Here is a 14,673-nt window from a genome sequence, read left to right as displayed (position 1 = left end):
TCTGTGGCAGACATAGTTTTTTATTTAAGTCCCAGTCATGGTTCATAAGGGTTATGCAAAAGAGTTAATAAATGCCTTTTACCATATTTATAAAAAAAAAAAAAGTAGAGTTTCTTAGAAGAGTCCTAGACATTTTCAAAGTTTTGCCTAGGGAAGTAAAAAGGTTATCTGTGCTTAAGGCTTCATTCAGCGCCATACACTGATATTTTAACATTTTTTTTTAAAAAAATATAGCTGTATAAAAGGAACATTTTTACCATAGCATTTACAGCAAATGTTGTTAATTCTGTCGGTATTCTTGATTCTCAGCTGGCAAGAGGCTAGACCAGACTCTGGAATAAGGAGCATCTCATTCGGCGTCCCCTTCATTTCCCAGTCTTTCCTGCCTCAGTTAAAGCAATTATGGTAAACAGTAAAGAGCACATGATGGGATTCACCACTCTGGGTTCAGTTACTGATTCCACTGCTCATTACTTCCACCTCTCTGGAAGAGGTAGAGGTCCCCAGTATCCCGCCTGGGTATGCTCTGCAGTCATGGAATAGCCAGGAAGATGTTTGCTGAAACCCACAAAGGCCAGTCGGTTGACTAAGTTTAAAAGGAAAGAAAGAGACTGGGGATATAACGCTCCGTTGGTAGAGTGATTGCCTAAAATGTACAAAGCCCTGAGTTTGATTGCCAGCACCACATAAACCAGGCCTGGTGGGGCACACCTGTAATCTCAGCAGAGGGAGAGTGGAGACAGGAAGATCGGGAGGTCAAGGTCGTCCTCAACTACAACACAAGTTTGAGGCCAGCCTAGGACACAGAAGCAACAAAAGGAAAGAAAAAAAAAGTGGAGAAAACTTTGGTCTCCCTTTGTTACTGGAAAGTATGAGGGTATTTTGTGGTCACCAAATGTTCCTGGAGAAGTTGGAAGCCCCTCTTAGGTCTCTTAGTCTCATTCCTGACAGAATTTAAGAACAGACTCAAATGAAAGCTTGCGAGCAATTTTACTAGGGATTGAAAGAAAACACCTCAGATCAGACAGGCTGTAAGTCTCAGGAGCCGTCCTGAGGGAGATAATGGGGGAGAAAAGGGAAAAGGCTATGGCACTTAGGTAAGCTGGTGTGGGGCCAGCCATGTGGTGGGCAACAACATGGCGGAAGTGGTACTAGAGAAAGAGTGAAGCCCAAAGCCCTGGGAGGGTGTGCTCAGAGCAGGGCAAGAGGTCAGAAAGGGAAAGGCATTCTTCTGAGCAACCCAGGAAGCAGCAGACTTACAGAGGAGCAGGGATGTGCTCCCCTAAGCCACTGAGCTAGGGGCAAGGATTCTGGGAAGGAAAGTGCAGTATTTTATTAAATTACACCACCCACCTCTTTAGCCTGACTTATGAAAGCTTGCTTTCATAGGGGTTAGCCCTCCTTTCTGAGAGGAGGTTCTTTGGCCAGGTGACTAATAGGCCTGACTGGAATGTTAAGTCTCCACTCAGGCCAAAGATTGCAGTCTCTTGACCAGAAGGACTTTTTCCTTTATTGGCCTTTACTGCTACTCTAACATTTTGACCTATGTTTCTAGAAGTCTTTGGAAATCTAGTCCAAGCCCCACTCAGTCTTTGCTAAATTAAGACCCCCAAGCATTGTGCTTGCCCATAGCTTCCATTATCCATCTATCTCCAACTTCCTATATGGCATAATTACATCAAGATTGGATGTAGATACATCCTATATATAATATCATGTATTTTTCCAAGGGTCCATTGAGGACAAAGTCTTTACAGCTATTGCTTTAGCATTCACGAGCATCCTCCCAATTAGCATTATTTTCTTTATCTCTCAGGTCTACAGAATGAGGTGAAGAGATCCAAAGTAGCCTGCCCAAGGAAAGCTAATTAAGATGTGCAAGAATTAGTGCATCACTCTGAGGCTATGCTGTGCTCCAGAAGAACCAAGGGCAGACTGACCCCTTGTATAAAATCTTCATATTTGGGGGGGATAGTTTGGGAACCCAGGGAAGAACTGGAGAGTTCCTATGTAAAAAAATCCCTTTTATATGGAGAAGATGTAAGTCTTCTACACAGCCAAGGCCATGCTACCAGTACCATGAGAAAAGGAAGGAGAGGACAAAGGAAAGGGGGGGAGGGGAAGAAGGCATTGAAGAGAGAGAGGCGACTTCCCAATTTTAGCATTTCATAACCAGACACAAAACTTCAGTCCTCAGACAGGAATCTTGACATAAAGTTAGTAAAGTTTGTACATGATGCTCTCCTTAATCTTTTTCCTTCTTTGCTCCAAGATCCCCCAAAACCAAGTCTTCTGTTTTGACAACACCCCAATCCTTTTCTTCCACATGAATGAGAACCTACCCAAAATTAGATTGCTGTAAATGTTGTGAACATTGAAAAAGAGTATCAGTTAATATAAAATTAGCTTGACATTTTAAGAATGCACATTAATACAAAATTTGAGGATTTATTTTTAAAGTAACCATTATTTTCACTTGCTTATGAAGTTCTGAGTCCCATACATGCTGTCTTAGAATTTAAGGAGGCCATAGCACATACAAAAACAAAAAACACACAAAGAGCCACAGGAAGTCCAGGCGCAGGAGAGAGATGGGACAGTGATTTCTGTCCAAGGTAAAGGGAGAGTGGAGATCAACTCTCCATGGACTTAATGGTCATCATGAGACAACTGTCAGGCTGGACCTAGGTGCCTAATTGCATTGGTCCTCAAAAAAACAAAAAAACAAAAAAACAAAAAAACCATGTATTCAAAGGAGATGGACTTCAAGTCATCACTATCTAAACCCTACTGTGCTGCCTTCAAGGTCTCTCTTCCTACTGACCGAACTGTTAAAGTACTCACTGACTCAGGAACTGCAGAGAACAGACTTTCTGGAACATGACACATCAGAGACAGGAGAAACCAAGAATGAAAATCGCATTCCACTGTTTGGAAGATGACACATTGCTAGCCTTGTATAGATTCTTGTGTTCATTCCCATGGAAATGAATCTGTTAACCTATAAGTTGAAATGACCAAAGGAAGAGACAGACTTCTTTTTTTTTCCTCCCTCTTATCTTGCCACTCCTTCTTGGATATACTGGTGGCAATAATGAGATCAGTCAGGTCCTAAATGCCATGGTGAAAGATTTGCAACCTCATCCAGCCTTCTGATTATTTCTTTCATCCCACAGCAAAGGAGAACCCGTGCCTCATTACCTATCCAGTGGAGAGCACAGAGGCATAAATAAACTTTCACTTCCACTCCTGTCAATTTACTGTTGGAAAATGCAAGTTTCACTCTGAACTAGGGAATTAATAGTCAATAAGCATATTGTAATTTGTAGAGGTGCTCATGATGGAAAAGACCTCCAAAAATGCTTACCCTTGGAGTTGAATTTTTAGTAAGAAGTAAAATTTTTTTGGAATATTAAGTTAATTTATAGGGACTGAAGATGTAACTCAATTGGTACACTGCTGCCTAGCATGCACCAAGCTTTAATTCCCAACATGGCATAAACCGTAAACTTGGTACAGTGGCTCATATCTGTAATCCAGATAAAATATGAGCAGACACCCTTATAGGACTCAAAGCTAAGGAAACTTAGGAGGCTCAGGGCACTAAGGACATTACAAAATCCTTAAGACTCTTCCCCACAATTATAAAGGCAATAAGCCATTGCTGGGGTGAGAACAATCTCTTCAGTGAAGTTGTCTTTAATATACGGAGAGCTCTAGGGATTCAGCTTCCATGAGCAATCACCCATGCCGGAATGGGCTTTTTGGAAATGCAATTGTCTTAAAGTCACCTTGCTCTTGTAAGTACCCTTCCCCCATGTTCCTGTAGGCAATTCCAATAAGCTTATTGGCTCACTATGCTGGACTTGGGTGGAATCACTTCTTTTGTCTGTTGTTAGTGCCCTATCTGGGATGACATCTGTCCACATTTCTCCAGGGAAAGTCATGCAATGATTCTCTACAGATTCACAACATCTGGTGGGGGGAGATCAAGGTAAGTTTAGACACTATTGGGCTTGGAAAAATAAAACAAAATAGAAGCACAGAGAAGATAAGACAGTGGCTTGAACCAGTTGACATCAGTAAAGTTAGTCCTTGAATTCTGGATATAACTTGGAGACAGATCCACATGCTTCCTAATGGATGGCACACAGGCCAGGAGAGGAAGAAGAAATTTGCAAAAAATACAAAGCTTTAGGCTTGAGAAACCTGAAGTGCAGCTGGCTTCTCATGTTGCTCAGCATATCAAAACCAAAACCAGAGATGATACAGGACCTATGTCCCTTACATACATACAAGACCCATGTCACTTGAGTCTGCTGTTTTGGCCCGCAGAGAGAAAGAGGAAAACCAATATTGTGTAATTATATGGACGGTTGTTGTCCATAGTTTCTTTCTGTTTTAATTTTTGGATACATCCCCACAACTACTAATCATTCCTAGGCTCACGTTTTTTTCTTTTTTTGCATTAGAACTTACAAAAATACCAGAATAGACTGTGTCTGTTAATCCATGGGAGATAGTAATTGCTGAAGAGTTTTGAGCCACTCCTGGGACCTGTGTGGTTTGAGACAGAGTAGTAAAGGATTGAAAAGTGATGTGGGGAGCAGAGCTCCAATGTAACAGGCTTGCTAGAGAGGCATCGAGGTGGGGACGATGCAGTGGAGCAAGAAGGTCTTCACAGCTGGGTGTTGTACAACTTGTTGCTGCCTCAGATCCCCATCACTGGTGTCAAGGAAGTGAGAATCAGTGATTATGCCCTGGAAAGGTTTCCCCTAAGTGATGCCAGATGGACTCAAAGCTCCAGAGTGTTCACCAGGTATAAGTGTGAGACTGTACCACAGAATATGATAGCATCAGTAGAAGGGAACAAAGGGATCTCCTTATCATTCAGTAGATATTTTTGAGCAACTACTGTATACCTGACATTTGTAGGTCCTGGTGATGCAATAATGAATAGAACCACAAAGATTCTTGCTATAATTGAGAATACCATACAGAGAGAAAGACAGTAGACAAATGGCGAAGTACATCATGTCACAGAGAAATTGGAGCTTTAAAGAACTATAAAGCAGAAGGGGGAACAGTGGGATGAGTAGGTCTTATTGGGGTGTGACTGTGCCCAGAGAACTGTCAGGAAAGGCTAGGCTAATAAAGTATTTGATTAGAGACTCAAATGAAATTAGAAACAAATATGAACCTTTTTGACAGAAAGAGTTCTAGCAGAGACAAAGGACAAAGTAAACCTGTTTTCTGTACGTGAAGGAACACAAGGAGGCTAACTCAAATGGGACGGAGCAAGGGAGAGAATGTAATAGGTACAGCCAAGGAGTTAGCAGGTGGAGTTCAAGGATGTAGAAGGGATCCAACAAAATGAGGCCTTTAAGTCTACCAAAAGTCTTTAATATTTGCTTTGAATGAGAGAAGAAACCATTAGAAATTCTTGGCAGAACAATCAGCTGATTTGCTTGAGGGCTTACCAGATTTTCTCACAGCTATGTGGACAGAAATAATAAGTGTGGTGTGGGGTGATAGGAAGGCTGGAAGCTGAAAGACTGGTAAGGAAGTCAGTAGAATGACCTCGGGATGGTGGCGTGAAGCATGGAACTATCAGGGAGTTGGGTGTTAAGATTCTAATCGTGATTTGAATATAGATTCATGGGATTTGCTGTCAGGTTGTCTGGAAGTTCTTAAAGGGGACTCAAAAATCATTCATGGATTTTGATCTGAGCAACTAAAGGAATGGTATTATCATGCTCTTTGGGGAGACAACACAGAGAAAGTGGGCTTGGGATGAAGAATAAGTGAGTTTCACTCTGAACATGTCTAGTTTTAGAGGTGTGTACCTACTAAAGTATAATATTGAATAGGTGATACATTATCTACATTGTATATTATATGTATATATAGTATAATGATATATATATTCCCTATTTACTATTATATACTGTAAAATATATATAAAAGTCTGGAGTTCAATAAGAAATATAAGTTCAAAATATAAATCAAAGATTGGCATTTTGGTACTATAGAGTGGATAGGATTATTTAGGGAGGAGTCACAACTATGAACAGATGTAATATAGGACCACTCCCATTTCAGTAAGAGGAAGATTGGGAGGCCCATGCTTGTGTGCGTGCACGTGCACGTACACACATACACACACAATTAGCCACCATGTAAGACAAGAAATAGTAGAGACTGATGCTTCAGGACCCCTGGGAAGCACAGTGACAGCATTTAAAAGATATGATCATCTGTGGCATATGGTCAGACAAATAGAATCAGAAGACTAATTATTAACCACTAGATTTAGTGACATCATTGTTGAATTTGACAAAGGATGCTTCACCAGAGTAGTCTGAATGAAAGAAAGCCTAACTGGAGTGTATTGAAAAAAAATGAGATCATGGAAGATGCTCTAGTTTCAGTGTTGGATAATATGAAAATCCTTTGTTCCTATGGTAACAAAAAGAAAAACACAGGACAATGATAATCATACTTTTCTTTTGGGCCTAGTAAAGAACTTTCAAGGCAAAGATGTTATGATGAATTGAATTAAATTGAATTCCCAAAAGAAATTGTCATGCAAAGGAAATCAGAGAGTCTGGTAGCCTCCACACCTATCTAGGCAAACAGAAAAGCAGGTAGACATGAAAGAGAAACTTGGCAAAAGCAAGGGAAAGTCTATCAGTCTTTAGATTGCATACCTTCAAAACCAGCATTATTGCACATCACTAATTTCATCTACCAGCTTGAGACGCAGCTTTGGCCCCTTCTGGACCACAGCTTCTATGTGCTGATCCCCAGTAAACACTTCCAAGATTGCACCTCAGTGATGCTGATCTTATATTAATCACAGCTGACTTTTCATCTCCCACTAACCAGCATCCATTGTTTCAGTAAGTGGAGGTTTGACAGCCACAGAGTCTAAGTCTCCATTGCTTAACACACTGAACAGTTCGGACACAGGACATGGAAGATTCTAGCTGGACTAACCTGAAAGCCTCCTTCCTGCAGTCTCGCTTCCACAGTATCAGAAAGTACTGTGTAAGCTGCCAAGGGAAAGAAACAATCAATAGTTCTATCCATCTGTGAACTATAACAATGACCAGCATGGCAAGATAGCCCTAAAGGTGCAGTAGTGACACTCGAATCTTTGCAGTAACCAACAAATGTCTAACTAGACTTAATGCTCACTCAACAGACAGGAAATTGTGCTTGGTACCATGTAGCCCCAAGCAGTTGCACAAAAAAATAGAAAAGGGGAAATATGGTGATATTTTATTTGTACTGAAATGTGATTTTATTTGTATGTTAATAAATTAAGTTGCCTGGGGGTCAGAGCTAATAGTAAGCCATAGCGGAGCTGGGCATTCATGGTGCACGCCTTTAATCCCAGCACTTGGTAGGCAGAACTAGGTAGATCTCTGTGTGTTCAAGGATACAGCCAGCATTGGAGACACACGCCTTTATTCTCAATACCAACCATAGAAGACCTGGAGGTCTGTACAGATAGGCAGTGAAGAGGTGGTCATGTGGTTGGGTTTACAACCAATGAGAAGGCAGAACAGAAAGTCTATATAAAGACAAACACACAGGAAGTAGGTCTCTCTTGGCTGAAGAGGATCGCTGAAGCAGGAAAGGTAAGGCTCTTAGCTCTGAACTCTTGGGCTTTTATCTTTACATTGGCTCTGTGTTTCTTATTTAATAAGATGGTTACTTCTACGGTACCAGACCACCATAATTCCTAACTGCATTATAGAATTTATTCTTACTTATACCCACAGATCAGTGTAGCTCTTACTTCTCATCAAATAAGCTTCTCTTTAGAGCAGATTGAGACTATCACAGAAAACCACAACTGGACTCAATGCAGAGATTAATAGATTGAGAAAAGCTCAGCTCCAACTTCTAAAGATTCTTAATTTAAATCTATAACACTAATATCCTTAATAGAGTCAATCTTTTCTTCTTTCTGCAATTTTACAAGCAAGGCCTACAATATATATTGTCATATATATATATATATATATATATAAATGTCAATATTCTTATTTTTTCCCAAGCTCTCACAGAACAGCCCATTAAATTCTGAGCACCCAATGGCTTTTCTAGCCCAAAGTTCCAACACTTTGACAATCCTCATCCCCACAACCCAACATGGTTGGATTATAGTTAATACCCTACTTTCTGTTGCCAATTCCTGTCCAAATTTGCTTTCTATTGCAGTAAAAATCACCATGACCAAAAGCGACTCAGAAAGGAAAGAATGTGTTTGGCTCACACATCCCTGTCACAGTCAATCATTGAAGGAAAGTCAGGGTAGGAACTTGAGCAGAGGTAGAGGTAGGAACCATGAAGGAAAGCTGCTTACTGGCTTGGTCCCTGTGAGTTGCTTGTTTTGATTTTTTATATAACACAGGACCTGTCCAGGGATGGCACTTCCTTCCCCTAGTGGGCTTGGCCCCCCTTCACCAGTCATTAATCAAGAAAATGTCCTATTGGTGAAATTATTAAGGCCACTCCACGTAGTTAAAAGGGAGGTTTATTTTGTGGGGTAACTTACAAATGAAGGGATAGTTTACAGGGTCTGGAAAAGGTGTGACACAGTCTGGCAGTGTTCTCTGGAGAACTCTGTTTGGTCTACCTCCAGCATCAAGGGTCCAGGAACCAAGAGGTCTTCAGGGTTCTCCCTTTGCCCTGCCTTGTAGGCGTGACAGTTACCAAAGTCTCAATGGGGGTTGGAACTTCCAGATCAAAGCTGGAATGGCTACGCACTACAATGTCCCACTTACATAATCACATAATTCCAATTTTATGGAAGCAATTTCTTAACTGAGATTCCCTCTTTTCAGGTGACCTGAGTTTGTGGCAAGTTGACAAAAACCAACCAGCACAGGGCTCAAAAAGAAATACAAGTGAGAGAAGGAATCAAGAAAAAAGGAGGAAGGAAGGACAGTGACCAAAGACTGAAAGGAAACAGCTCACTTCCTGTGCTGGATAGCTTTATGTCACCTTTGACACAAGCTAGAGTTTTCTGAAAGAAGGGAACCTCAATTGAGAAAATGCCTCCAGAAGATCCAGCCATAGGGCATTTTCTTAATTTGTGATTGATTGGGGAGGGCCCAGACCATTGTGGTTGGTGCCATCCTTGGGCTGATGGACCTGGGTTCTATAAGAAAGCAGGCTGAGCAAGCCACGGTGAGCAAGCCAATAAGTGGCACCTTTCTATAGCCTCTGCATCAGCTTCTGCCTCCATGTCTCTGGCCTCACTGCTTTTGATGATGAACAGTTATAGGGAGCTATAAGTGAAATAAACCCTGTTCTCCCCAATTTGCTTGTTGGTCATGGTGTTCATCACAGCAATAGAAACCATGACTAAGATACCTCCTATGATCCCATAAATTGTGTAGAGAAAGCCGAAGTGCAAAAGGAGAGGTGATGCACAGGGCACTCTCATGCTGTATGGACTCCAGAAACTTCCTAGAATTGACTACAAAGGTGATTTTTTAAAAATGCCAGAAGTTGCCAATCCCTTTCCAATTTGAGTGGTAACACAATTAAAAAGGCACAAGTAGCATATAGGTTGAAGATGGGGCTAATCAAGACAGCTTCAATTTAATCAGATCCATGCCACATTTAGAGCTCAAAGTGTTTCTTACAGGAATTGAATAGCTATTATTCCAGTAAATCCCAAAAAGCTTAAGAAGCTTATACTTGGGAATTAAAAATAAAAAGACAAAGATGGTAGAGTTGAACTTTGTCATAGTGGTGAATATTAAATGTTAACAAATTAAACAACACAATTAAAAGAAACTATTCATTGAAGTGGATTTTTAAAAGGTAAGGCTCAATTATATCTACTTACAAAGATGTATTTTATATCTAAAATATCTTAGTTATGGTTTCTATTGATATGAAGAGACACTATGGCATCTCTTATAAAAGAAAAACATTTAATTAGGGTAGCTTACATTTTCAGAGGTTTAGTCCATTATCATCATGGTGCAACATCATGGCTTACTGCCAGACATGGTGCTGGAGAAGATGAGAGTCCTACATCTTGACCCACAGGCAACAGGAAGTGGTCTGACTGTCACACTGAGTAGAGCTTGAGCAAAGAAAACCTCAAAGCCCACCCCCACAGTGTCACACTTCCTCTAACAAGGCCACATCTGCTTCAACAAGTCCACACCTCCTAATAGTACCACTCCCTATGAGCTTATGGGAGCCAATTACATTCAAACTACCACAGATGTATTTTATATCTGAAAGCACCAACAGATAAAAATAAAAGGATGTATAAAAAGTACAACTGTTGTTTCTAACCAAAAGAAACCCCAGGTAATCATCTTGACACCAGATAGTAGAACCAGAGGGAAGAAAAACATTTTAGAACAGTAAAAACAACAAATCATCAGGATTACACAGCAGTCTTTGCTGCCTGTGTTCCAAAGAAGAGAGCTCAATGTGTGAGCAAAACAAGACCAAAATGAAACTTGTGTGATGGTTTCTCTTTGGGTGCTTCCTCTCAAAGGAAAGTATTCAGCTGAGACACAAAGACAGTTGAAGCAGAAGTTTATTTAGGAAAGCAAAGCACAGGGTAGTATGAGAGAGAGAGAGAGAGAGAGAGAGAGAGAGAGAGAGAGAGAGAGAGAGAGAGAGAGAGAGAGACTCACCAGGAAACAGGGGTGTTGGGTGCTGCACTATGGGTTTGGAAGACTTCTTTTCATGAATATTGATGAGGTTCATGGTATATTCATGAGAGTAAGGTAGCCTTGTTTTCTGCTGGGTGTCCCTCTTAGGGCATTCAACTACATGCGAATTATACAATAATGAAGTTGGGATGTTCCAAGAATGAAAACATTTTTAGTATGTGTGTGTGGCAATTAGGAAAGTACCATGGTTCCTGGGTTTCTAGGGAATATCCAAACTGAATCTTCAGGAATGTTTAATCACAATGGGGAATTCTGGTCAGCAGGAGACACAGCTACCAAGACACAGATTCAGTTTTCCCTAGTGACATCACATCTAACTCTTTGCAAATCCAAGCTCAAAACTAGGCAAACCCAGATGGAGACTAATAGTTGCTGTTCCTGTTGCTATGCTTGAATAAGTAACTTAGGGAAGGAGGGGTTCATGTTGGCTCACAGTTTGAAGGTACACTCCATCATGGCAGGGGAAGGCATGACAGCTGTAGTAGTGGCCGTAGCTGTTATGGCAGGAGTGTGAGGCAGCTGTGTCCTCAGACAGGAAGCAGAGAGAGATGAATGCTGGTATGTTGCTCATTTCCTCCCTTTTCTCTTTTAGTTTAGTAAAGGACCTTGGCCCGTGGAATGGTGTTGTTCACATTGAGGGTGAATCTTCTCTACTCAGTTAAGCCTCTCTAGAAAGGTCCTCAAAGATACACCCAGAAGTGTGTTGCCTAGGTAATTCCAAATTCAGTCAAGTTGATGATGAAGACCAACTACCACAGATACCTTAACTTCATGTCATTAAGAAAGTAGGCGAAAGATGGGACAGAAAAAGACTATGATGAAGCTGACAGGGATAAAAGCAATGAAGATACAGCAGATTTGAACAACAAGTATGAACCATTACCATCGCCTGGGGGACTAGCCTCTAGCAGTGCAGAGTTCAAAGGGAGTCCACAGAGTCAGTGCATACTATGACTTCTTTATCTGAGGAGGTTAAGGAGAAAAACATTCACACTCTCTTGATGGTTTTCTTCTTTAGTCTTCTGTGCTCTATATTCTCTTTTCTTATTTCTATTCAGAAATATTCCTTCTGTCTCTTTTGATGTTTTCTTTCTCCTCCTAATTCTCTTGATATTCTCCTCCTAATTCTTTCGTTCTTGATATTTTCTTTCTAACTCTATCTTTATTCGTGATGTTTCTTTTCTAGTTCCTTCTGACTCTCTCATTCTTGATGTTTTTCTCCTAACTCATTTTAACTCTATTTTTATGCTTTCCCTTACAGCTTACATACCCCAGGAAAATCTTTCAGACAATATAAAAATGACAATGTAGTTACATTCTGTTTTTTAAGTGAATGAATACAAGTAAAAAAACAGTATGCTTTCCATACCCCTTGCATGATTAAACATTTTATGTATTACAGGTGAGAAACAAATTATCCCCAAAAACCCACATACATTCATACCCAAGCAACTTGTTATAGATTAACAGCATGTAAGCAAGCAAGATAATCTTTTATTTGCAGGTTGCATTTTGTCATTAGAAAGAAAGGACCAATCACTTTATTACTTATCTTGAGAGGTAATCTTATAAACAATCACAAATCTAAACTTTAGAATATGAAAAAAGAACCAGACAGCTCTACTTTAAATCTTTAGCATGCATACCCACTCATCAATAGTTTTTTATATCAGAAGATTGAGGGCAGAAATGGGTATATGGCATTAGTTATCATCTTTGGTCATCAACCCATCCTAGCAAGAAAAGTGCAACAGCTAGTAATAATAGGGCTACTTTGTTGCCTGACCTTAAAGAGTTCATCAATCAACTAGGTGCCCTTCTAAAACTTTAGATTGTCTTCTTGGGTTTTTCACCACAAAGCTATTATCAAAACAACTGATCTAACCTGAAGTTAGCGTAAGGCTTTGTTTCAGCTAATGATGCATACTGAAACCTGTAACTGCATCTTATGGCATTAAGTTTAAAGTAATTTGAGCCAGCCTGGCTTCTGGGACTCAATTGTTTTCCTTAATATTACCTTGAGCGGTGATCTATGTAGCTTCCTAGGTGGAACTTATAGGCCCTGGCTGTGTAACATTCCCTTGTATGTATTTTTATTCATCAAAACTGTATAAACTTACACTACTATTGTCAATCAGACACCATGGCTTAGGAAGAAATCATCTCCATAATAATCCACAAGTAAAAATGTTCAGTAGAATGGGATGTTTCCATGGGATAAACATACTACATTACAGGCAGTGGTAATCTCCCCACACCTATTCACACCATGCCAGATACCAGAGAAAGAGAGCAGCAGCAAACATATAAAGGCACAGAAGAAGCAAAAGACATTCTGGGGTCTGTGATCTCAGGGCCTTTGCCTATCCAAGATTCCCATCAGGGAGTTGCCTCCTGGTGAGCTGACACCTTGAACTTCAATTGCCATCTGCTGATCCTCTCACACGGCACTGGCAAACCATGAACCAAATGACATTTGTGATGCCTAACAACTGAAGAGTAACCATTATTTTCAACTATACAAAGGACATTAACCAATTAAAAAAACATACTGTATATCATAAAAAACAAGTCTCAATAAACTTCGCATTGAAGTTTGAAATCTCTAAAAGTACAGTCTCAGATCAAATGAAATCTAAACTAAAAATTGGTAACAACAAGATAGATGGGAAATTTTCAAATCTTAGGAAATTAACACACTTTTCTCCCTGAATCATGAACCAAAAAAAAAAGTTAGGGCAATCAAAAACTATTTTAAAATGAATGATAGTGAAAGTTTCAGCGAAAACGTTGAACTTTGTGAGATGAAGTCCTTAGCAATTCATAACTACAAATGTTTATCACAGGAAGAACAAAGAGTCATGATCAATTATCCAAGCTTTCATGTTAAAAAGCAAAAGGAAAAGCAAATCTAACCCAAAGTCTGTAACAAAAACAATAAAGATAAAAGTGGAAATCAGGAAAAAGAAAGCTGTTAGAAACAGATTAACAATGCTGAAATTTACTCCTTTAAAATGCCTAATATTATATATGTATATAGCCACAAAGCTGATTAAGAAAAAGTAAGAAATAAATACTGAGATTACCATATCAGGGTGTGGAAAAATGGCTCAGTGAGTTAAGTGATGAGTGTTCAAGCATGAGGACCGGAGTTGTTACCCAAATGCTCCAAGAAGTAGCAGACAGAGCTTGTAACCCTAACCCTGAGGTTGGAGACATGTATATCATCACTAGGTGTTCATTGGTCAGACAGTGTAGTCAATGTGGCGATCTTCCAGCTCAACAAGAGGTCCTGTTTCAAGAGAACAAGCTAGAGAGAGAAAGGGAGACAACCATACCCTCTTCTGGTCTTTGTGTAAGTGCATATCTATGCATATCTATGTACCCATATGCATGCATCTCTCTTTCTCTCCCTCTCTCTCTATCTTCCTCTCCTGTCTTCCCTCCCCTCCCTTTCCCTTCACTCCTTCACACACACCTAGAACATTAGCAATATGGCTCCAACTGAATTTTTCACTTTGCAGTCCTTAAATCCACAATCTTCCTGCCTCAGCCTCAGCGCTAGGATTATAGGTATGCCCAGCTCTTGTACCACTTTTGTATCATGTTAAAAATTCTAAGTCAAAAGATTGTAATGGGTTTTTCTATGTCCAGAAGAAAAAGGTACATAAATGAGGATCATATGACAACCACAACTATAACATCAAACAAATAAAAATGTGCGATTAAATCCCATGATCACAGTGTCTTTCTGACCATTTAAAGACCCACAGTCCTGTGGGAAAAACAGCTTGAAATATCAGAAAAGAGAGTCTCTTCTTTTCTTGGAGATAGGAAACAAGGCATCTTATCTATGAGACAAGGACTCAGAGCTGTACAAGTGGGTAGTGAGTAACTACAAGGCAAGTGTGGGCTATCGTAATAGGACAGAGTCCTTGTGAAGCAGGGATCT

This window comes from Peromyscus leucopus, chromosome 15 (assembly GCF_004664715.2).
Source record: "Peromyscus leucopus breed LL Stock chromosome 15, UCI_PerLeu_2.1, whole genome shotgun sequence".
NCBI lineage: Eukaryota > Metazoa > Chordata > Mammalia > Rodentia > Cricetidae > Peromyscus > Peromyscus leucopus.
Note: the sequence above shows the minus strand (reverse complement) of the source record.